Genomic DNA, 26,640 nt, shown 5'->3' on the forward strand with positions numbered 1-26,640 from the left:
GGTTTTGCCTTAGTTCTGCCATCACAAAATTTGGCTATTAAAGCCCAATATTTACCTGTATCATGGGACTGTGTAACCTCCTTTAATTTTACCCAATCCGCATCTTCCACCCCTCTGCCCTCTGATGCCAGTTTTCTTTTTTTTTTTTTTAAACCTTTATTGGAAATAAGATCGGTTACAATCGATACAAAGCAGAACATCATAATCAGCCATCGGAACAGGTTCAAACAGAGCATAGCAATTAGACCATGGCAGTGCAAAGCTCCGTCCCACAAATGCTCGGTTGCAACCCAGGAGAGCAACTTTGTCAGAAAACAAAAGGAGCAAGGAAGGTTTAATTTTAAAATAAAGTAGAAGGGGCAGGATCCATGGCAGTATATGTAGATCAAACAAACCATGGAAAGTTCGAGGGGCAGGATGATCGTAGTCCAGGAGAACTGCCAGTGGGACGTAACGATTCCACTCGGTACCAGGATAATCAAAAAACAAGCAGTCCGCCCACCAACAAGTTCCCAATCGCCATAACAAAGCAGTCTAAATCTCCTTTAATAATCGAGGTAACGCAGGTGTGCAGAAAACTACCCCCACAAAGATCCCAAATAAAGAAAAAGAGAAAATAGAAATAGCCAAGAACAAAAAGAATAAGAAGGCCATAGAAACAAAGAAAAAGAAGAAAACAACAACACCCCTTCCCCATCCCCCCACCCTGCACCCCTGCATGTGGCTACGGCCTACCCCCCCAGCAGCGTGCCTGTCGCCCATTGTAAACCCGAAATATAGACAAGAGATGAAGAGAGCTAAAGAAATAAAAAGGAAAAAGTAAAAGAAATAACCAACAGCCCACGATAGGGAAGGAAACATGGGGGGAGACTCCCAGTGCGGGAACCCCAACCTCCCTCCCCCTTCGCCCACCTGTAAAATCAGTCAGAGAGCAAATAGACAATATAGGGAGCACCTACTTAAACAGGATGTATCAGTCGCTACGCAGTCCAAGACCCACGGGGGGGGCATAACGCACCCCCAGCCGCAGAAATGGCGCCCTAAGCACACTCGACTCTCACGGGCAAACAGGATCAATGATGCAGGTCCCACCCGCCCCAAGATGCCGGACCGGGGTAGAAATCACAAAGTGAAACAGACATGGCAGTCCAGGAATAGCCAAAGCCTCTCCAAAGTCACATGAAAAGAGCAATCCGCCATCACCGATCGTAGTCCACGGAATACGCTGTCCTGTAGCCGATCCGCCGTGAGACATCAGGAAGCCCCCCAGGGAACAAGTCCACAGTGTCGCCATCAATAAGCCACCTCCACGTCGAGCCGCAGTCCCGCCATGATAGCAGTAACCTTTACCACAATGAAAGTGGCGAACGAAGCTGGTGACGGCTAAGGGTGGGCGTAGTTCGCGAAGTAGCGCTACGCGAAGCTACGCGAAGTGCACTTCGCACTACGCGAACTTCACGTAGCACTACGCGAGCTGCGTAGTAGCATGTTCGCACTGTGCAAGATGCGTTTTCAATGATTGCACAGTGCGGACAAGCATCCGGCACTGTGCAACCATTGAAAACGGCATCTTGCACAGTGCGAGCTGTAGTTTTCTGCTGCTCGAGTAGATTATTACTCGAGCGGCAGCTTTCTCAACACGAACAGGTAGTTTCTCATTGAGAGCGGTCGCGAGCATGCACGACCACTCAAAAATGAGAAACCTGACCTCCTCGCGTTGAGAATCTCGCCGGGATGTCATTTTGCTTGCTCGCGGTCGCGAACATGACGTTCAGGACCGCGAACAAGCAAAAAATGACCGCTGCACTACGCTACGCTGCACTACGCATGTTTGCACTGTGCTACGTGCAGCTCGCGTAGTGCGAAGTTGCGAAAACTTCGCAAACTCCGCGAGCGTAGCGTAGTGCTTCGCCCAGGGTTAGTGACGGCCACAATGAAACATCGGTTCAATCATAATCAGGACTACTTCCCACCATCACCAGAACATAGGTCCGCGGCCCCTTAGAGAAATACGGTCGCCGTCCCCCGGCTTCCAGTATACCCAGCCGCCGCCACAAGGTATAATCCATCGGATCGCCACTGTTCCAACAAACAGCGCCACGGCACCGTACAGGCAGGCTTAGGAGTCTTCGGTCCCCTTCCAGTCAAGATGGCGAATTGCCTGTGTATCAGCGATGGGAAACACAGGATGCCCTTCTCCCCACCACCGAGTATTGTTCACGGGCCCCCCCGCCCAAAAAGGCACATTAACATCGTGCTCTCGCCAGCGCCCATGAGCCGGAGATAAAACGTCCGTTCAAGTTGCAGGCATGCAAAATGCTCCAGTCAGACAGGGAGCAATTCTCAGAGTCCGGCGGCAAACAAAAATCGCTGGGGGGGGAAGTAAGGGGGGAGGAGAAGCAAGCAACACAGGAGAATTGTGCATTGCACCTGGAAAGGGCTCCGGCGGTGTCGAGGGTATTTTCAGGTCCCCTGGCGGGAGACCGGCGCCCCACAGGTCGATGTGTCCGTTGTTGTTGCATTGGCGGTCGGGTGCAGCGAAACGCGAGGTCCCGGTCACCGGCATCGGGCAGGCCGCCCTGCTCTGGAGAGCGTATCTCCGTCCCCGGAGCCAGGATTTTCGCCGGAATCGGACGCCTCACCTCGGCGACCATTCCGACGCACGGAAGCTCCGCGCTCTCACTGGGCAGGCAAGCAGAACAGGTGGTGAGGAGAGAAGGTCGGCGGAGCCGGGACTCGGTGCGGCCATCTTGGCCGCCGGCCCGGCTCCGCCCCCCCAGTTTTCTTTTTCTTCCCTTTTTTAATCTATTGATTTCCCTTTGTCTGGACATTGAAGACTACTTGAATTGTTCCCCTTTTAGGCCATTAATCTCATGATTTACTTTTATTACGTCCCATGATTTAGCCATTAAAGGATTAGTGCTGCTAACTTGATTTTGGCAGCAGCACAATCTAATTCGGGCTAATATCTTCTCTAACTTGGAGATGGGATTTTCCTGACTAAGGCTAGTGTTAGAAATGGGGGTCTCTAGTTGGCAGAAGTAGGTAAATTTGACCAAATAGGGACCCTTGCCTCTAGTCAAGGTAAGGGGAATACACTCTTTAGATAACTCCTGCTCACCCCCTTGGTAGCTTAGCACGGGCAGACAGGCTTATCCCAAAGTCAATGTATAAAGTATTTGTACCAACACTCACAGTAATACAGAGAGAACACCACAAATGGATACCACACCAGTTTAGAAAAATAATATATCTTTATCTAAACTAAACAAGACCAAAACGACAAAAAAACAACATACAAATACTCGGTAGAATGTCTTTAAAAAGGGTTGTTGCAAAAATAAACTTGTAAATGATAAATGCAACAATTTAGTCTCAAAGTACCTGGGATGCGTAACGCAAAACAGACAAAATGGATGCAGAGAAGGCGATGCATCAATTCTTCCTGTGCTCCGGTTCCGATGCGACTAGATGGAGCCTCGATGCGTTGATCCGGTGCGATGCGACAAAATGGTGTCTCTGTTGCGATGCGAAAAGTGAAGGCGATGCGTGCACACCCGACAGCTGTAATGCGAACTCAGTGGTTTTCTGAGCCTCAGTCAATAAGAAACGATTCCCTTTGGGCAGATAAACACTAAAGCATTCACTCATACACATACCTAATAAGTTGAAAAACAAAAATATGTCAAGTAAACAGATAAAACAAACAACAAAAGGCAATGCAAAAAAACAACATATATAATAATTATGCCTCACAGTTTATTAAGACAAATACAATAAGAGAGATCATAACCAATATGGTTTGTGCTCACTAGATCTTTCCACAGTAAGGAACATTAAAATATTTGCATAACAAATAAAGGGATAGATCAAAAGAAAAGGAAAAGTTAGTTCCTATTTGTAAACAAGGAGATACACTAATGACATCAATTTAGCTTCACATCAAAATTGTTGTCTCTTAATGCTTAAGGTATTCCTCCTTATATTTGAGCATCGACGCGTTTCGGTGTGCGCTTCAGGAGAAGCCAACACCTTCTTCAGGAAAACAATACAACCATCCCATAAAATCTTTAAAAGTGTTTATTAAGCTATCATTGAAATGTGGCAGTAAAGGACTTCATCGACTAGGGCACACTTCACGTGCTCCCGAAGAATGAGCCTGGCGTTTCTGCTTATATACGAGAACCAATGTTAAAGTGGTGAGGCACAGCCAATCAGTGATGCTCACCCTCAGGTGTCCCGGGTTATAGCCAAGTCATAAAGTCCCCACAGAGGCTCGAATTACGTATTAAAATAATATCAAAGTATGTTCTGCAAACGCGAGAATAACAGCGGGGCTAGCACCTCTGAGTCAATTTCAGAATTATAATGGCGCCAAAATGATCACCCCTCGCAAGTTCGTCACAGGCGCAGCAAACAACGTAACAAGCGTCCCAACCCAGCCTTCAAAATGGTGTCTCTGTTGCGATGCGACAAAGTGAAGGCGATGCGTGCACACCTGACAGCCGTGATGCGAACTCGGTGGTTTTCTGAGCCTCGACAGGCCCTGCGACATGCTTCTCCAGTGATGCTTCAACACCCTCAGTGACGGTGACACGCTTATCCTGTGTTGCGGCAGTGATCAGCGGCGGCGCGCTTCCTTAGCGATGCGACAGCCCTGTGACACCTTTCTCCAGTGATGCAACGGCGAACAGTGGCAGCGGCATCAAGCTTCCTCGATGATGCGAGAGCAGCTGCTGTGGTGGCATAACGCTTCTCTCTCGTTGCGTCGCGTTTCCAGCTCCCCACAGCAAAAAGGACTCAAACACAGTTACAGGCCCTCCTGGCAGACTGGAACTCCCAGCAAGGAAGTTCAGGGAAGCTGGGGGTGAAGTCCTTTTGTGCCTGGGACTTCAGAAACAGGAAGCCAGCTCTTCTCGGGCCCTTGGAGACTTTTCTTCAGATGAACACAGCACACAACACCAGCAAAGTCCTTCTTCAAGCAGGGGATACAGCACACAGCAAAGTTCCTTAGTCCTCTCCTCAGTAGAAACAGCAAACTGCAGGCCAATCCCAGACACACAGCAAGGGCAGTACTTCTCCTCAGTTTCTTCAGCTGATCTTCTTTGGCGGGGATTCTTCTTGATCACGAAGTAGTCTAACTTTCAGGGGTTTAAGCTCTCATATTTATACCCCAAAAGTCTTTGTTCTCAATGTGTGAGGGGTCGTGGACCCAGTCCAAACCAGTTCTGGGTGCACTCTGCCAGTGCACAGCTTCTTCCTTTGTCACTGTGGGCAAGGGTCATCAGACGCACCACAGGAGGTGGAGCCAGCATTGTGGAAGGCAGGCACAGCCCTATTCAGGTCCAGGTGCTACTCCTCCCACCACTTCAAATGCAAATAGATCTATTCAGCCTAGTGCGGACTCACCCAGACTCTTGGAGCCACCCCAGCCCCTGTCACTCTCAAATCAGACAGTCAATCCACAAACAGGCAGAGGCGCACAGAAAGGCTAAAGAAGAAAATAGCCACTTCCTAAAAGTGCTATTTTGAAACACCGAATTTAAAAACCATCCTTCCTAAAAGATGGGTTATTACATTTTGAGTTCAGGGATACCAGAGTACAATTTTCGATCTTGCTCCTATGGGAAGATATGCAGGTAAACATGTTACACAGCATTCCCCATTCTGTCCTATGGGCAAGACAGCCTTTCAATAGTGAAAAACAAAATTGGCAGTATCTCACTGTCAGGACATGTTACCCACACTAGTACATGTCCTACCTTTCACATACACTGCAACCTGACCAGGGGGGTACCTTGGGCCTACCATAGGGGTGTCCAATGTATAAGAAAAGGGAAGGGTAAGACCTGGCAAGTGGGTGCACTGGCCAGGTCGACATGGCAGTTAACAAACTTTTCACAGGCACTGTGGTGGCAGGCCTGAGACCTCTTTTCAGAGCTACTCATTTGGGAGGCACAAGCAGTGCTGCAAGCCCACTAGTAGCATTTTAATTACCAACCCTGGCACAGTCAGTGCACTTTACTAGGGACCTACTGGTAAAACAAATAAGCCAATCATGGATAACCAATCACAATAACAATTTAACCAGGGAGCGCTTGCACCTTGGCACTGATCAGGAGTGGCAAAGTGCCCAAAGCATCTAAACCAGCAAAAACGAAATCCAGCACAGTGTCAAAAATACAGGAGGTAGAGGCAAAAAGTCAAGGGAAAACACGCCAAGGATGCCAGGTCTTACAGCTAGGATACATATTTTTAACAATCTAAAACATGGGAGGTTTTTATTAGACCAAAAAGTGCAGCCATTAGTTCTGTTATGTAAAATACTATCATCCCTTTCGCTTCCAAGATTCAAACAATTCTAGATCCATGTTGACATCCAGTGACAAAACTCCATGGTCGCTCAAATTTGTGGGCAGTACCTGGAATGCATACGTGCACCAAAGAGTTGTTAGGATACCACCATATAGTCAATCAGTGAGTGCGCACGAGGACCATGAAAGGTAAAAGAGGCAGGAGAATCATATGGAAATCTACCATTCAATAGCATAAAATCACACATTCTCAGATTATGCAAGAAAGACAGGCCCACCTATCTGGTCTAATATGGCCAGGCAATAAGGAATCAGGAATGGACCGTGCATCCTCCAATTGAGGGTTTGAAAAAACCTTAGAGGAACAATTTGAAATTTTAGGAATAAAATCACCCACCATTAATATCAAGGCACATTCTTCGGACACACTTGTCTTGTGAATATCAAGGTGCATTCTTCGGAGACACTTGTCTTGTCACTGAGAAGGTAGAAATGGTGCAGTTAAATATTAAGGTCTCTATAACGCAGTCTCCCACAGTGTACATATACTCAGCTATACCCAGATAAAAGAGACACAATATTTTTTATAGGAGTGCAGAAAGGCACACAGTTCATTGTTTATTTCTGGCACTGAAAACAAAACACACGCAAATAAAAAATGCCATATCAAGGCCAAATGTATGCTCCACTCCACGCCCCAAACTCCACGCAAACAGCAAATCACAGCACAGTGAAGCCAAAGATTGTCAGCCATGCTTAAATATGAATTATTTTAGTTTACTGACAAACTCAGGTGCATAAGTTAAAAGTGAAAGTCTAACCAATTATATTTCCAGTCCTATACTTTTATTTTAAATCATGAGTGCATTCTAGGACCTGTGAATTTCGTGTACTTTGAACGAACCATTTAAACAAAAATCTCCGGGATACAACGGTTTGCAATAGAAAAGAGTAGTGTGTGAAGGCACAACAGTTTGGAAAAGGAAAGTGTAGTGTGTAAAGGCATAGTGTCATAGGATTCCTTACTAGAATGTTAGAGGTTGATTGAGCAACAGCAGTTGTGGTTCAGCAGTTGCTACTTCCAGTCACACCTCTTTGTGGTCTCTGTTATATCAATAAATGTCATGAATTTCATCTTCATGACACGTTATTACAGCAAATCTATTGGTGGTGAGCAGGCTACAGAGCAGGGGCCGCTCATCCTCTAAGATCGAGAAGTGTCGCCCCGCTGCTTTCTTGCAGTGCGAGAAGCAGCAGCATAAAATGGTAATAACTTATAGTTATTACCATTTTATATTTGTTGCAGGAGGGTGGGAGGGCGGGCTGCTTTGCGAACAGGGGATGAGTAGTGTGCTCACTCCTGCCCTGAGTTCACAAAGACTGTTTGGTCGGTCCTCTGAGGCCGCACAAACCAGTCATGTGCACTCTGCCCCTCTCCATGTAGGCTGCAATGGAGCCTACATGGAGAAGATGGCCTCCCCATAAGCTCCATAATCACAATGCTGCTTGCAGCATTGTGATTGGCTTAGGGGAGGGAGCCTGGCTGCCTACTTCCTGTTCCTGCCAGAGGCAGAAGAGCAGGAGCCGAGAAGATACAGGACATGGGCGGTGGAAATGTATGTTTAAATATATATATATATTTTAGATGATTAAATTAACCCCCCAGCGAGACCTCCCCCCTTCCCCATGCAACCCCCTGCACCTGCCCCCCCACCCACGAGCCAAGCTGGTGTTGACTGCTACAGAGACCACTGAATCCACGTATTGCTCCATGGGGGTACAAGCAAAAATATAAGGAAGAAGATACCTGTCAAGTCTCCTTCAGTGTTGATGCAGCATAGCATTCAGCAGTGTTGCGAGCACCAACGGTTTCATACTCGATGTTAAGAGGAAACGCAGGCATTCAAGACAGTCAGTGCACGTCTGCATGAAAAAAACCTTAGTAATAATAACTTTTGTGTAGACACTTCTGGCGCTCATGTCTATGCCAGCAGCAGCTCCTCCACTATGGCGGAGTAGCACCGCCCCCCCTTCCAGGAGTGTAAAAACAAGATAATAAACCGGTTTATTATCATCTGAATTTTGTTACCTGGAGTCTTGGAGAGGGGCCAGGGTGATAACAGACACCCACGGGGAGCAGTATGCACTATTATCATTGCGCATGATGGTTTGGTCAGCCGTCTCAGGCTAGCTAAACTGTCATAAGCTCTCTCCAATCGAACTATGTTGCTGGGTTGGAGACATCAGTCTCAAACTGCCAGTCTCCCAGGGAGCGCAAATCATCGGCAATCACGCCAATCTTGACACTGTCTTCTTTATGAGAACAGCTTCAAGATTGGCCACAGAAGAGTCTGGGAGCCAGTGCCTGCAGTGGAGCCAGAAAGGAGCAGAAGACCAGTGATATGGCGGGCTGTAGGTGGCAGGTAAGTTCTTTTGTTTTTGTTTGACCTTTTTTAGTTGCTGTTTCCCCCACCACAACCTCGCCCTGCCACTCTCCTCTGACATCGTCCGAAACTGATTTACGCACTGCCATATTGGGTGCTGCAAGTTTGATCAACCACGGTCATGGACTAGTTGATTTATTACGCAATACTAACTTATGTAGACACTTCTCATGCTCATGTCTACATACTGCCATATTTGGTGCTGCACATTTGAACAGCTTCAGACTTGTTGATCTATTACGCCTCACGTTGTTTAGCGTTCACACAACGTGCCATCATTTTGTATCGTAGGAAGATTGATTGAAGTCTATGAGTAAAGCAATATGTTGATTTATGTGGCATGCCGCCATTTTGGAGAAAAAAACGGTTGAGTTTTATTTTTCTAAATAATACAACATGTATTTTTATGCAAGTTTTCCTGCCTCCCTTTTGGGAGTAAAAGTATCACTCAATGTTTACAGAGGCGGTAGAATTCAACTCTCCAGACATACTAAATAAAAGAAAGTTAGAGCAACGCAGGTAAAGGTGATTCTACACTTGTTGAGTAGCGTGTGATGTCTTCAAATCCCATTTAAGTGCATCTTGGTGATGCACTCATTTAAAAAAAAAATAGCAAAGTACATTATTTACCACATTGGTTAATTCTCAGTTTGCAAGTCACAGTGATACACATACCTCATCATAGTGACACGCACATCTCAGTGTATCAGACAAAGAGATTGTTGCTTTACATTCAAAAGCACATAGGGATACATCTACAACCAATATGCGTGTCACAGTGATATACACACCTCATTTTTTCAGACCAAAAAGTTATCAGGCTTATAAGCATAGACTGCATGTCACGGTGATATGTGCACCACATTTTTCTAGACAAATATCAGACTCATGAGGACATTGGGAATACAGTGTTAAGTAAAGTCAAGCGTCATTAATGAGCTGAGGCTGGCAAGTGTTTCATCACCATTTTGCAAAAAATAAAGGTTATACAATGCAGTCTGTTGCTCCACCACCGCTGTTCCTAGAGATACTAGGTAATCCACCAGTCTCTTGGAAAAATTGGTATGATGCATTTGAATTTGTGTATAGGGGCAATTGGTACGTCATGTTTTGTAATGAAAGCAAGAAATGTTTATTGCTCCGCTCATCGGTTTTCAAAGAAAGGTCTATCTATAAACACCTTACCTGACTTGTACTAAATGATGGGGAAGAAATAGATGAATACATGGAAATGGTTAAGAAATTGGAACTCAGGTTCGATGTCCAACCCAGTCTGGATGTCATCAAGCAAATTTTTTTTTAAAAGGGAACAAAGGAGTGGAGAAGACGTTGATAAGTACATTTCAGCATTGTGGAAGCTAGTTTCTGACTGCCAGTTCAAAGCTTTTACAGAACAACTGATTAGAGATCAGTTTATTGCCAAATGCATAGACAAATCCATACAACAGAGACTACTTTCCATGGGCAATCCGTCACTTGATCAAACCTTAAGAACAGGGGAGAGCATTGAAACATACAATGTGTCTGTTAATGAACTCGAGAACAAGACATCTAGCTTAAACTAGAGAAGACAAATCTGTCAAAATAATGAGGGGTGAGTGTAGGTCATTTTTCAAACAACAGAACAAATATTTGAAGTGTGGAAACCCATTTCACATGAAGGGTAACAAAATGTGTCCTGCAAAGAATTTGATATGTAGGGTGTGCAACATGGTTGGGCATTTAGCCAGAGTTTGCCAAAGTGGTAAAGGTAGTGTTAACTCTATGCATAATAACTACGCAAACGTGAATGGTGTGGTTTTTTTTGTTGAGTTTTACATAGCGCAAACTAGACCCAAGACATCGGGTATCAGAGCGCTTTGCATAGCACCAGTTTCGTTACAGAAGGGCACATTATTTTTTGCCCAGAATCACAGGATGTTGAGCGTCGCTGCTGAGACTCGAACCCGGTTCCCCAGCTTCAAAGGCGACCGCTCTAGCTGTAAGGCTACATCCTCTCCCCAACTTAACTTGCCCGAAAGTGAATGTGTGGAAATAGACAGGATAGAAGACGATCTTAGAGACATGGTAATGGCTGTTGCAGAGAGTCCAGTAGTAAGTGGTTATCTGCCCACATGCCTAGATCCTTACTTCAATATAGGTGTTGGTGATGACAATATTAAACTATTGGTAGATTCAGAAGCCAGGATCACAAAATTGTGCAGACACTTTTCAAAGAGATATGGGATAATAGACCAATCGAACCACTGGACAGATCACTCGTGTTGTACAAAGTATGGAAAATTGAATTACCAGGATTCTTTGAAGATATTCTACAATTCAGAGGTAGGAAAATTCTAAGAAAAGTGTATGCAACATTCAAGGGGTTGTCCTATTTAGGCTAGTCTCACCAAGAATTGTTGACCTGAAACCAAAGATCAAATGTCTGTCATCAAGTCAGATGATTTTACAGATAATCTAGTGAGGCAATTTCCCTCAGTTTTTTCAAAGAATTTGGGTAGCATTAAGGGGCACTGTCATTATATCAAGGTTAAGCATGGTACAATTCCAGGGAACATAAGTTTAGAAGCGTGCTATTTAGTGTGAGAGAAAAATTAGAAAATAAACTCATGGAATTGTGTGAATAGGGGATACTCAAGGCAGTCGAGTCCTCTTTGTGGTTGTCACCTCTGATGAAGGCACACAAAAAGAATGGTGATTTGAGAGTGTGCGTGGATCTGAAGAGTTTGAATAAACATATTTGGATGGATTCACATTCCTCTTCCTAAAATAACTGAGCTTTTGACCATGATTGATTGTTCCAAGTAGTTTTCGAATCTTGACTTGGCAACAGCGTATCATCAGGTAGTCCTTGATCTATCATCAAGACATCTCTTCAGGAAAGGCAAGGACATCCTATGGAACATGGAACGGTGGCCACCCAATCTGGGTCCCTCCCCCAAACTCACTGAAAACTCCCACAACCTCAGCATCATCCTCGACAGACAACTATCCATGAAGAAGCAGGTCAGTGTCTTCTCCTCCACTTGCTTCCTCACCCTCCAAATGCTCAGGAAGGTCTTCAGATTGCTCCCACCCAACAATTGACGAACTATCATACAAGCTCCCATCACCAGCAGACTTGACTACGGCAACTCGCTCTATGTAGGAATCGGCACCTAACTAATAAGGAATCTTCAGACCATTCAGAACACAGCAGCCAGACTCATCCTCGACCTCCCCAGACAGACACACATCACCACTCACCATAGGAAACTCCAATGGCTACCAGTTGCAAAGAGATTCCTGTTCAAGCTACTCACCCACGCGCACAAAGTACTACACAACAAAGGACCTGTGTACCTCAACAAATGAGTGAATTTTCACCATCCCACCGGGGAGCTTTATCCTGATCTCTCTCCCTAGCAGCCATCCAACCTATCCGCAAAATAGCCAGGCCGCTCCTTCTCCCACCTGGTGGCTAATACCTAGAACGCCTCCCCCACACCACAGAGTCTCACCATTGCTCCAAAAGTTCAGGAAGGACCTCAAGACTTGGACGTTGAACCAATAGGTGCTGGCAGCATGAGCAACAAGATCTCACAGTGCCACAAGACCCTCATGGATGAAGCAGCTGCTCTTTACAAATCTTGGATGTTTGATTGATTAATCTCAGAGATTTAGTTTCACCTATAGCTATGTTTCAGTACTGTAGCGTGCCCTCTACATAGGCTTCAGCTGCTGCAGTTCTTTAGAGGATAATGTTTCAGATGTTTAAGTGGTAAAAGTGAAAAGTTCCTGTCCAAAATCCTCAGAGGATCTCATGACAGATCAGTGAAGGTCTGAAGATAATAATGTGATGAGTAATCCAAGTGGGATGAATGACAGTGAGGAGTATGTTTCCCGAAATAGTCAGTGACGGAATCTGGCAATCGGATATCGTTGAATTTCAATGCAGTAAGAGAAATGAGATTTTGCAGGGTAAAGATTAACACATGTTTATTGAACTTCAATGCAGTTAAAGAAATGTGATTTTTCCAGGGTAAAGATTAGCAAAGTTTATTTTCCAGAAAAAAAATTAACAAATATTTATTCACTTCTGTATTTGCTACTTTGATTCTTTTTGCCTCATGGTCCTCATGTAATGTTTGTTTAGTTCCTTCTTATTAAAAAAAATATTACTGTTTGATAAGGTTTCTTAGTTTTATAGAGGGAAATCATAATCTAGTGTGTGAAGGTGTTGCAGCGGTGCTACCCTAAAACTCTCCACTTACTTCACAAACTCAGGAACATTTTATTCTTGCTTGTCCGTAGGGCCCATAACACCGCGAGTTATAGAAACACGCACACATGCACACATGCACATACACCTTTCAGATTACCTCAGTTCCTGAATCAGTAGACAAGGCTGAAAGACATACGGGGTACCTTATTATTCTATACAGTGACTTTATACATTATATACATTAGAGTTTCTAAAACAATCTAAAGTCATAGAGAATAGCATCAAGGTACTCTGCTATTTGGTCGATGGACCAACTAGTAGGAATCAGTTGATGGCGATTAAGTTCAGCTCAATCACTTTATTCTCATAACTTTAACATTTAATCAACATTATTTTAATTTCAATAATCACAGATCAGAGTTTATATTTTATATAATTTTATCTAAATCATTAAGATAAATTCTATTTTTTAAAGCTTTATTATACAAGTACATTCTAAGCATTTATTAAAACATTTTCAGCAAAGGAAAATAAAACTCATTACCCCTTGGCCATGGAGTGATGATAGAACAGAAGAACATAGAACAGGTTCCCAAGCTGTCTGTCTTTTTTAACCTCCTCGATCACTCCCTGCCAGCTTGGAATCTCTGCAACAAATCTCGTTTCTCTTCCCCATCAAAAGTTAAAGTCCAGAAAATGTTTAAAGTCTCTTGCACCAAAGAAAAATCGTTCCAACTGACAGCATGTCATGGTGCAATTGAAAAAACCACACCAAGATCATTTTCACAAGACTTTTTATACCCTTTCACTAGCTAACTAATTTCAAAATTGAAACTTTTAGGTGCTTCACTCGTCTCTCATTGGTCCATTGGAGGGGTGGCGAGGATCACCTCATGTCCTCCTTGTTCAAACTAGTTCATGATTTTGCAGTCATATCGACATTTTCTCATGACTCATTGTTCACATTTGTAATTGTCTGTCATTTCTTGTATCCATTTCAAACATTCAAGTTTCAAAACGTCTTCCTTTCCCAGACTTTTAAATGCAGGCAACTTTGGCACAACTCCCGTTCATAGGCCAGGCTGGCCTTGACATCTCTTGCTCCGGACATAGGCCATACACTCGTGACTTGTCATTTCATCTGTGCATGTGTGGGGGCCATCTTTGAATTTCATATCCACCATCGTGTTTAAACAGCCACTTTCAGACTGGGCCATGCAGGCCAACATGGGAACTAATTTAAACAAGTCATGAAAACCTCTGAACCAGAGATCATGAGCCTAGTTATGTTACTATAATCATATTCACAACACTCATTGGGGTTGGAATAATGTGTATAGTAGGAGAAAAGGAAAAATTGTTCTTTTTCTTAGTGTCCCCTCACTCACCAGGGTTGCACCACGGTGACATGCTTCATCATGGGGGCCATCCCAGTCCTCTACGGGCTGGGGCGTGCTAAGACTTGCGAACTACGTAGGAGCACTTACATTTGACTATGTGTGGTGCAAGAACTGTGATGTGAAGGAGTGGGATATGTATAAGTGATTTAAAATACCTGCCTAGTAAGCTATAAATGATGTATTCTTGCTCCTAGAAACACAACAGAAATTAGATATAGAAAATAAGCCCTTCTGTATAGCTCCCACTTTCTAATTTTTTCCCTTGTTAGGTGTTACCTAGCAAAGCCACATATACGTGTTTTTACTTACCATTTGTATTCTTTTGCCACAATAAAATTCTACCACAAGCACAACCACATGCGTTTTATTCTCATCATTATAGCTCTATATTAGTTAGACTCAATTGAATAGTAAGTAAGGTTTTTTACAATTAGCAGTTAGTTTTCCCATGTTTAGTGTCAAAAATCAATGTATACTCTGTTGATTAGTTTACATACTTCACACAATTAATATTAATATAGTTATGAGGAGATAGCTTCATAGGGGATACAGCATTTTTTGTTTCTCCCCTGCTCCATCAACTCCCCCCTTTATTTTTTACCAGTTTTTCTTTTTCTAATACATATACACACCAATATTTTTTTTAAAAAATGTCTTTTTATTGAAAAAAAAAAATACATAAAATTAAGTCTCAGGTGAATGCATTCGGTTCCAACACATGGGTCATTGAGGCACAATACAGAATCAAATACACAACGGTTAATACTAGGGTCTAGTGGATTCCTGTGCTTCCAGGTCTAAACCTGACATGGGTGACTCACAAATGTACCTAAGGTGGCTATTCCACGTCCCCCAAATCTTACCCCACTTCTGTGGGCAACCCCTGGCCACATACATTGACCTCTCTCTAAACATGCACCAATCAAGGTCTTCTGCCCATTTATTGATTCGGGGCGGCTGGCTCCCCAAAGTTGAGCAATATTACGTTTGTCCACCATATATGTTAGTGTGACCCACTGTTTCTGGTACACATTAGATCGGATGGCTCTAATACATTCAACAAACATCTCCGGGCTTCTGGCCGCATCCCCACCCCCAACACTTCCCTCAGCTCATGGTGAATCTTTGCCCATTATGCCTGTATCACTTCACAATGCCAGAGGGTATGCATCAAGGTGCCAACTGCTCCACACTCACTCCTACAAACTCCACTCTCAGCACGCCCCATTCGTACCAGACGGGGCCCAGTTATATAGGATCTATGCAATATCTTCAGCTGCAGCAATCAGAGCCGCATCTGGATGGCGACTACTTTGGGGGATGACACCGCCTCCGCCCAATCCTCGTCATCAAGTTCTAGCCCATCCGCACTCCACTGAGCTCTAATCCTCACCAATGCTTTTTCGGAGTTGTTGACCAATTTCCGATATATCAATGAAATGGTTTTTTCCGGAATGTGCCAATCCAGTACACGGTCCTCGAGAGGAGATGCCTCCGGGAGTTCCGTGCCTTTGGGGATATGAGTGGTGAGAGCATGTCTCACCTGCAGATATCGGAAGTATTCATTCTGATGTAGACTATACTGCTTTACAAGGGATTCAAACGTATGCACTGAGTCTTTCCCCCACACATCCTTAATCCGGGTAATTCCAATGAGGTCCCATTTATCGAATCCCTTGGTCTTCCACAGACTGCCCAACCTCTCAGAATTCAATAGGGGGTGGCTAGTGTCAATTTACCCTCCCACCCGAGACATTTATTGGCCGCGTGCCACACCTGTGTCACATGTGCATTCGGACCAGGCAAAGGAAATCTCCCAGGCCTAGAGTACAGAGCTCTATCAATCATCCCACCGGGGGCTTCACCCCGGGCCATGGGGTAGCCCGGGTCTCCTGGAAGTCTGTAGACAATGTGATTTACTGCGGCTAGTTGCGAGGCCCAATAGTACTTCCGCAAATCTGGAAGTCCGATCCCGCCATCAAACCACGGGAGAGTTAATTTATTGAAAGCAATGCAGGCCCCACCATCCCAGAGGAGCTGCCTCTGGAGAGCTTCTATCTCTTTGAAGTACGCGGCCGGTACTGGGTCTATCGAATTCTGTAAAGCATATAGAAATCAAGGCATCGCCATCATCTTGAAGAGAGGGGCTCTTCCGAGCAAGGAGAGGGGAAGAGTCTTCCAGCGCTCCTCATCTTTCCTACACCTACTTAGCAGAGTAGCTAGGTTACTGTCATACCGCAGCTTTGGGTCAAGCGTGATGAATATGCCCAGATACTTAAAACCTGTCGTCTCGACAAGAACAGGGCACGACTTCGGGATCGCCCACCACTACAAATAGCACCGATTTGGCCACGTAATGGCCAATCCAGAGTATCTGCTAAAAATAGGGAGCACATCCAGAAAGTTGCGGAAGGACTCCTTGGGGCTAGTGAGATAAAGCAGCACGTCGTCTGCATATAGCGAGATCTTATCTTCCCAGTCAGGTGTCCACCGCAAACCCCGGATCAACCTATCCCATCTAACCCATGCTGCCAATAGCTCCATTGCAATTGCGAAGAGCAGCGGAGACAGTGGGCATCCTTGTCTGGTGCCTCTCCCCAATGAGAAGTCGCAGGACTTGCAATTGTTGATGACCACTCTAGCTAGGGGTTTTGCATATAGCAGGCGCACCCAACTGATAAATTCACTTCCAAAGCCCAGCCTCGCCAATACTGCAAACAGATACTGCCACTCCACTCTATCAAAGGCCATTGTGGCATCTAAGGAGGCTAGCATCGTCTGTTCATGGATTTTCGGGGACTCCCCGAGGACACCGTGCAGCCTGCGCAAATTTAGCGCCGTATTGATCCGGGTGAATCAAAGACGTAATCACCTTAACCAGTCTGGTAGCTAGAAGTTTCGCCAATATTTTGGGCTCTGCGTTGAGTAACGATATGGACCTATAGGAGGAGCATAGTGTCTTATGCTTGCATGCTTTATGAATGACCACTATGTTCGCCACACGCTGATCATAAGGAAGTTCCCCACTCTCCCTACTCTCCATAAACATGGCGCGGATATGAGGGGCTAGTTTATTTGCGTTTAACTTGCATAATTCAACAGGTATCCCATTGGGGCCTGTCGCTTTACCAGCTTTTATCTGCCTAATCGCTTGGGCAACTTTGTCATCTGTCAGTTCGGAATCAAGATAGCTCTTGTCCTCCTCTGACAGACAGGGCATGACTATATCCCTAATCATCTCACTATTCTCCACTTCCGTGAAGTCACTGCCGGCCGAATAGACCTTTCGATAGTATTTAGAGAACTCGTCTGCCACAGCCTGCGGAGCCGTGATCATGCGCGACTCCGGCCCTTCCAATTCCGGTACCAGCCTGGACGCTCGCTCCCCATGCTTCCCCAGGACTTCTTTCTTAATGGCAGTGTCTTTTAACTGCCAGGCACTAATGGGAGCCACTCTGCCCACTGTCGGCAATTCTAGAGTGAGGTTCAGCCATAGCGGGGAGTGATTGGAAACTCCCCTTCTGAGATAGTGTACCTCATGGATCATGGGCACCATTGCCGCCGGAAGCAGCACATAGTCCAGCCTAGACATACTGCCGTGGGCCGCCAAGACATGGGTGTAGTGCGTAGATGTCGGATTACGTACTCGCCAACTGTCCACCAACCCCAAAGCATGCAGAAAATCAGACAGCCATCTCTGCATCTGCCTAAGCGCACGGGATGGGCTCCGATCGATCTCTCCATCCAACACAGAGTTAAAATCACCAACCAAAACTCGGTCCCCAAGAGGTAATGAGAGGAAGATAGAACTCAAATCTTGGTAGGTCTCAGTCTGGAGGCCGGGCGGCACATAAATAGACAAAAGAGTGACCGTGCGGCCCCAACCTGCCACGAGACAAATTAACCTCAATGGTTACTGCGTCTAACTTTTGGTCTAGCGACTCCATTTTTTGTCCTAGGGAAGTTTTTACCCCATGTATGGCAGCCATCACATCCTGTAGTGTAGGCTCTGTTGCAGGACCTAAGGCTTCTCCATTCCCATCCTGTGGTTTGCCAGACCCAGTAGGTGAGCCTCTGGGTTGGATATAGCGATCTAATTTGTTGGTTTGGATATAGCGGGAACCCCTGGTGGACTTGGATTGCTGTTTCTCTGCATCAAGCTTAGTAGCCATTTCAATTGCTACTGCAGGACAAGCCACTTGGTGCCTCAATTTCTTGCTGCGATACCAAAAGACAGTGTTTGTTGCTGGTAGAGCGCTCTTGGCCCACCTCAGGGCTTCTCAGTATCTTTTGCCGCTGGTGTTGCTCACTGAAGGACTAGAGGGCCGGCCAAATCTGTGCGGACGCACTGCACACTTATCAGCGTCTACTACCCCTTCTGGCCAGATCCTCAGCCCCCAGGATGGGTCACCGCTCCTTCAGCCCACAGCCAGTCACTGGTGACGCTCTGCCGCGTGGGCCCCCAAGACGTCGTGCCTGGGCCCCAGTTGCTTTGGTTATCTGGTCACTGCACCACATAAGCTCCTTCCGGCCAGCGTATAAAGCCTGGGGGCACTCTCCACAGCCCCCGGCGGCCACGCAGCAGGGCGGGAACACCCGGGCCCCGACTCCACTCACCAGCCCCTGGGTCACGCACCACGATCAGCGACCCAGTTCTTCCGGGCAGAGCCTATGGGACCAAGCTGCTGCACAATCGTTGCCTACGTCCTTCAGCTGCAGCGCGGGCATGGGTCCCACTCAATCCAGTAGGTGGCACAGGCGGGGGGGGCGCTCACAAGACGGGCGAGATCCAAAATATATGTGGGGCCAGACCGGCGATTTCCGGTTACCGGCCCCGCTGTTGTTAAACTCGCGCCGGAGTTGGGAGCTACTCGAGACCCCGGCTTCCAAGTGCGTAGGCCGCAAGTTCGCCGGCGTTGTATCTCCGGTCCCCGGCTGCAGAACGGAACGCGGAGAACAGCGCTCGGCAACTCTCTCTCTCTGCCACGGATGTCTGCTGTCAAGGCAGCAGGATAATAGCCAGGATGTCTCCAGGGGCGGCGGGGGTCTATGGAGCCCAAAGCTCACGCGGCCATATTTGACTCGCGCGAAGTTCCTCCATCATACACACCAATCTTAACATCAATGCCATTAGAATTACTATTGTTACTGGTATTAGTATTTTCCCTATAATGAGCTACCTATTTCTGAAAAACAATTCTTTACAACAGAGACACTTTGACCTAGTTTCTCTAGAATACCATCAAACTTCAGTCGGACAATTTCTTTATGTAATTCAGTAATATGTTTAATGTATCTTTGAATGTTCTGACTTTTATTCAGAATATAGGTACAACAATGTTGCACTTTTAATACTCCACAGACTCCTCCTTCTTTTGCTAATACGATATCAAGAGCAAGTCGATTTTGCATTACAATGGCTCTCATGGCAACCATTTCGGTATTTACCATCAAAAATCCTCCAGCCGTATTTGTTGACAACCGATCTACTATCATTGATAGTTTTAGAATTTTATTTGCATTAAATGATATTCCTACTGCTGGTATCAGTCCTCCAAAGATGTCACCTATTATCTCTGCAAAACTTTCCCTTCTTCCACGTGTTAGTGACTTACCTATCTCATGAAATCCATTAGTTCTCCTATCTACATGAAAATTTTTGGGAAAGACCAGTTCCACATAACACGATCCATACCAATGGTCCGGCAACCTATAATAAGCTTTGTTTCAACATATACAATAAATCCCTGGAAATACTGGTTCATTACCTCCCTGGAATCCCCATTCCCCTATAATTCTGTATGTGTCTTTACAATCACTTTCTCCCACAAAATCGTTATCATACACAGTATTATCTCTACGAATACACAGTTTCCCTTGCTGTGGGGCATCTAATCCCAATGCTATATTAGTGTCACTTTCTACATAATTTTCTTCATCAAAATTCCATGGTGGTGTTTTCATTTTACTTGTAGTTGCTTTTCTTTGGTATTTAATTCTTCTATTCAGCCATTTCTAAAATAACTTTTTCTACTTTCTTATCTTACATGTTAGATTATTTCTAAAAGCATATTCTATAGCCAGTTCGTTTGTTTCCAGAAAAAATTCACCCAAAACTTTAGCAGGTTTCACTGTGTTTAGTCCATGTACTACAGAAACGTTAGAAAAAATCTCATCTACATCAGAATAATAATATTCTAATTTGCCTGTTTTATAAAATAAACTAGCTACTACACTGCAAGACATTCCGTAAGTCATTAGGACAAGTGGTAATGCATCCGGCCAGTTGAGTACTCTGGCTGAACACATTTTTCCAAGTCTGTTTTTGATTGTTCCATTCACTTATTCACCCACCCCATAAGCCTCTGGTCTGTAGGCCCAATGTAGTTTGTGTTAAATGTCCAGTGCCTCACCTATCAATTGAATTATTTTATTCTGGAAATGACTTCCGCCGTCTGTCTCAATTGTCACTGGAAAACCAAACCGAGGAATACGTTCCCTCAGAACAGTTTTGCTAGTCACTCCATCATTTCTCCTAGTCGGGTAAGCCTCGACCCAACGAGAGAATAAGCAAACAATCACTAGGATATACCGTAACCTGTTACATTGTGGCATTTCAATGAAGTCGAGTTGCATTCTAGTAAATGACCTACCTCTCATCCTATGGATCCCAGACTCACTACTGTTTTCCTTCCTGGATTCAACTGTTGGCAAATAAGACATCTCTGACAAAGGCTTTCAGCAATTATGCGAAACTTGGGGTTATATCGCATTTGTTTAAAGAGTCTAATAATTGCATCTCTGCCAATATATGCCTGTCCATGGTACATCTGTGGCATGTTAGGGATCATGCTATCGGGCATGACTGGACTTTCATCCCTGTAAACCCAAACTTCATCCTTCTCTCTTTGTCTACAACCTGCTTTTAACCATTTGTCTTTTTCTTCTTCACTCGCTTCTTCCTGCAATTGCCTCACTTCCTGCCAAGTTTCCACTATGTTAGTAAGCATCAAAGGACAAGAAACATGTTCTTTTTCTCTTTCCCTGTTCATGGAAGTCATGTGCCTAGCACAATATTGAGCTATTGCGTCTGCAAACTTATTTCCTTCCGTGATGTAATCTGTATCCCCTCAAGCAACATTTTCACAAACTCACCATTCCTTATTGGAGACCCCGAAGAGGTCAAATATCCTCTCTGGGACCATATCTGTCCAAAATCATGCACTACTCCGAACCCGAACCCGAATTGACTATCAGTCACTACAGTAATTCGGACACCCTTTCCCAGTTTACAAGCTCGAATCAAAGCCATCAGCTCAGCAACTTGTGCTGAACGTATTCCCTTCAAACAGGATGTCTCCATTCTAGCTGCCACAGTGCATACAGCATATGCAGCACTCAAAATTCCCTCATCAGTTCTCAAACATGATGCATCCAGAAACATCACGTAGTCTGACTCTTCCAGAGGTTCATCTTTGATGTCAGGTCGTGGTTTTGTACAATACTGAAGTACATCCAGACATTTATGATCAATATCATCCTTGACTTCAACATCCAATGCATCAGGCAATAAGGTTGAAGGATTTACATTTACACATCTGGCAACTGTCACATTGTCTGCACCCAAAATCACTTTTTCATATCTAGTCAAACGACTATTGGTCATAAATTGTGTTCTGGTGTGGGTCAGAAGTATTTCAACTGAATGTGAGACATAGACCTTAACAGGATATCCCATTACAATACCTTCACTCTGCTCCAAATTCACACTTGTAGCAGCTACAAATTTCAAACATCCTGGTAATGCCTTCGCTACCGGATCTAAAACAGCTGAGAAGTATGCAATTGGTTGTCTCATTCTTCCATGCCTCTCTATTAGAACTGAAAGCGCACACCAATCTCTCTCTCTGCAATACAGTTCAAATTCTTTCTCATAATCAGGCATACCTAGCACTGGTGCTTTGCATAAACTGTTTTTCAATTGTTCAAAAGCTTCCATCTCCTTCTCATTCAACACTATAGATCTTTCACATCTCCTTTAGTCAGTCGCTGTAAAGATTTTGCAATCAATGAGAACCCACTTATCCACTGTCGACAGTAGCCAAACATTCCTGGGAACACTCTCACCTGTTTCTGTCTCTTAGGGGGACTCATTCCCTTTATAATTCTGATTATCTCAGTGGTCACTTTTAGTATTCCTTTTTCAATCCTATGACCTATTACTAGTACTTCTTGCTGACAAAACTGCAATTTTGATGGAGACACTTTATGTCCTCCTTCCGCCAAATGGTTCAACAATGCAATAGTATCAGAAATGTAAGCTTCTTTGGTCCTTGATGCCACTAATAGGTCATCAATATACTGAAGCAAAACTGAAAACTGATTTTCCCAGCATTTTCAAACTTTCTAGGGATTTTTTCAGTATTTGATAAAAAATTGAAGGACTCTCTTTATACCCTTGAGGAATTCGGCACCATGCCAAAATACGCTCGCCAAACCTGAAAGCAAAAATTGGTTGGCTATCAGGGTGTAATGGAATTGTATAGAATGCATTACACAAGTCAATTGCAGTGTACCATTTTGCATCATGTGGAATTTGGTATAAGATCACAGCTGGATTTGGCACAATTGGACAACAGGGAACAACATATTTTGTTTACCTTTCTCAAATCCTGTACTATTCTAAAAGTTCAGTTTGGCGTTTTCAGTCCCATTATAGGTGAATTATATGGACTGCTCATTATTTATTTTAAAATCCCTTGCTCAATCATTTTATTAATCACTGGGGTTACTCCTTCAATGATTTCTGGTGTCAATTTATACTGTGGAGTATTTGGGTAGACTGCTTCTTCCTTCACTGTAATTTTTACAGGATTTATTCCTTTCATTAAACCTATATATTCTCCTGTAAAATCCCATACTTGACTTTGAACTGTTTCTTTTAATTCAATTGGAATCTTTTCTTTGTCCAATACAGGGAACATTTCACTCTTTTCTGAATCGATTATTGACATGGTTACTTTATACAAAAGATCTTTATCTGCTGTTTGAAAAGCAATGCCATCTGGGGACAGTAAATGGCACAGTTTATTTTACAGAGTATGTCGCGTCCCAGCAAATTTACAGGACTGCTATCACATACCACAAAACAATGCATTTCTTTAAAAGAACCTATTTCCACCTCCACTGGTTGTGTGAGAGGGGTTTGAATCTGCCTATTCGTTACACCTACAACTTGGATGTAGTCTCCTGAGAGAGGAATGTTTAGAATTTCTACTGATCATACTGGAGAATGGGTAGCACCAGTATCCACTAAAAAGGTTACATTTACACCATTCACCTTTCCATCCACAAAGGGACCAGGCTGATCTACCTCTAGAGTTGCGCCAAGCACAAACCCCTCTTCCTCTCCTAGGCACCGTCAGTAACTCTCCTCTGAATCATTCCATCCAGTCTCAACCAATACTGGGAAACAGCTGCACACAGCAATCGTTTTACCTGCTCTCCTCTGTAGAATCATGTCTCTGCACTGTATTTACACTCTGTGGAAGAGGTGGTTGTGGCACCTGACTCTGTTGAGTAAATACCTGTTGTTGTGGTGGTGATTGCTGATTCACCTCATTCTGCACCTGTGGATTCAATGATTTATTTTCTGTATTAATTTTTGGAGATAACTTACACTCGTTCTTCCAATGCCCTATCTTGCCGCAATTATGACATGGCCATTTCTTTTTAGCCTCATCTATGTTCATTTGACCTTTTCCTTTCCCAATATTAAATTTTGATTTAGTCTGACCTATTTCATTTGCTTGGTGAATCAAGTGTGCTTCTTGTTGTTCAGCAACTTTCACTTGTGCCCACATAGCTTTTTCTTTAAGCTTATGCTGGCTTGCTTTGATGTCATCACTACAATATTTTGCATACCTCAACACTTCATCAACTGTACTAGACTGCCCAAACATCATATGCTGCTTTATCATGTCACCTATTTCAGGTCTCAATCCAAACACAAATCGATAAACAAAATGACTCATATCTTTCTCAATTAAAGTCTCATATCCACTATATTGTTTGAAAACTAGAAGCAGTCTTTCATAATAAGCATGTACAGATTATTTAGCTTCTTGAATAGTCCTATCTATCTTTACCCAATCTGTTTCCTTTTGGAGGAATTTTATTTAGTAAAAAGGTTATGACCTGTTCATATTTTCTCATTGCTTCCGGACCTGGAGCTCCTGTTTTGGCATCTCTTGGATATTCTTCCTTCGGCCAATCAATAGTAATTTTACATTCTTTCCACAAATCTGCAGGTAGAGCTATCTCAAACAATCCATCTAAATCTTCTCACGGAACCTTTGAAACTTTCACAAACCTATCTACTTGTCTATATCATTCTACAGGTTTTTCTCGTAATCTTGGGAAATCATTTGCGAATGACAATATGTCCTGTCTACTCCATGGTACATGTACACACCCTCCTCCTGGTATTTCTCTCATTGGATATTCTGCTACTACTGGTTCCTTTTCTTTGTCAGGAAAAACTAGCAATGCTTTATCAAGTGCCTCTTCCTTCTTCTTTATCCACCTACTTCTCCATCGATCTAAGTCTCCCCATTTTCTTAATAATACAATCAATTCTTTTATCTGTGTCAATCGTCCTGATGTATGGAAATTCTCTATATCTTTTTCTGTGAAATCTATTCTGTAAGGTTTTTCTAACATTATAATTTTAGCAAATTCGACTCCTAATTAATTTGCTGTTTCTTCTAATTTATTATGCAAGTTCTTGGCTCTCCAAGTTATACTTTTGCACATAAACATCACCTTATCATCTTGATTTCAATCTATCAGTACCAATTGTTCCGATAATCAATTCGTCCATGTCAATTTTTAGTCTTACTACATCTAAAAGTTTTGGTTCTGTCTCTTTCTTTTGTACAGTTTTAATCCAATCATTAAATTCTACTGCCGTTGGCCCTACTGGGGTTTTAGATAGATCTATTTTATCAATGCTTCTTTCTGGGGTTTCAGTTGCCGATTCAGGTCCCATTGGAATTCTATATATTGGACTTTGATTCGTCACGAAATCAACAGGTGGGGTCTTTCTAATTGTACTTTTCATTTCATTTAGGTCAGGATAAATTTTTTCTCGTACTTTTTGCCTACTGGACTGTAAAGGTATTGTTAACAAATGTTCATATATTTTCTGATTCTCAAATACTGGTATTACAGGACCTATAGTTACGGGTACAGTTACAGCTTCTACATTTCTCGTTAATTCTTTTATTTTCTCAGCTAATTCATTTGTTGATTTTTCTAATTCAGAAGTAATAGGATTTATTGCTTGTGTTATCCCTTGCTCAAATTGTTCCTTCAATTCAATATATCTGGTTGGGGATTTATTCATTTTAATCTCCATTGGCGGTGCTTCGGGTGTCACCACTGCAGAAGTCTGTTGATATGGAGGGGGTCTCTTATTTAGGATATCCTCTAACACTTCATCCTCTGTATCACTGATTCCACATCCTCTCTGTTCTTGTATTCCATGCTTTCTCTTTTCTGTGCATTTTCTTCCTACTTTCTCATCCACTGTTCTGACAGGATACATATCAACACACCTCCAACTTTTCATTCTGCTCTCATGAGTCGATCCCCATAACCCTCTTCAGTTATCTCTGGAATCTCAAAATCTTTCTCTCTCTCTCTCATACATCTCAGCTTCCCATTCCATTAAAGCCTCAAATTGTGTTGGCCTCTGTCTCGGTTCAAGTTTCATCATTTTCTCTCTTAAATTTCGTTTCACTGCTGTGCTAAATTAGGCTATTTCTCGGAATGCCAACACTCCATCGTCTTTAGTATATTTCACCCAATTTTCTAACCAAATGCAAGTATGATAGCCACATTTCGTCATCATATATGATGCAAGCGTTTTCGGCGGAGGAAGTACTTTTCCCTCTCTATTGACTATTTTTTTGTCCTTTTTCTTGATTTTCTTAAACGATGAAGGTTTCTCTTTTTCTTGTCATAATAATAATCCATTTCCTCAGAATTTTTCTCTCCAAAATCAAATCACACACTTTCCAAACTTTTCAGATATTTTGTCCAATCCTAGCGCAAAACACACTAACGCACCAATCAGAATAGCACCTTACTGTGTTATCACAATATTGAAATCAGACAATGCACAATTCCATGTGACTTCTCTTGTCACATTCATCCACTTCCTACTTGCCGGAAGATTCAAAATTCTGTCTACATATAACGTAATACAAACTCAA

This window comes from Lissotriton helveticus, chromosome 3_1, assembly GCF_964261635.1.
Source record: "Lissotriton helveticus chromosome 3_1, aLisHel1.1, whole genome shotgun sequence".
Classification (NCBI taxonomy): Eukaryota; Metazoa; Chordata; class Amphibia; order Caudata; family Salamandridae; genus Lissotriton; species Lissotriton helveticus.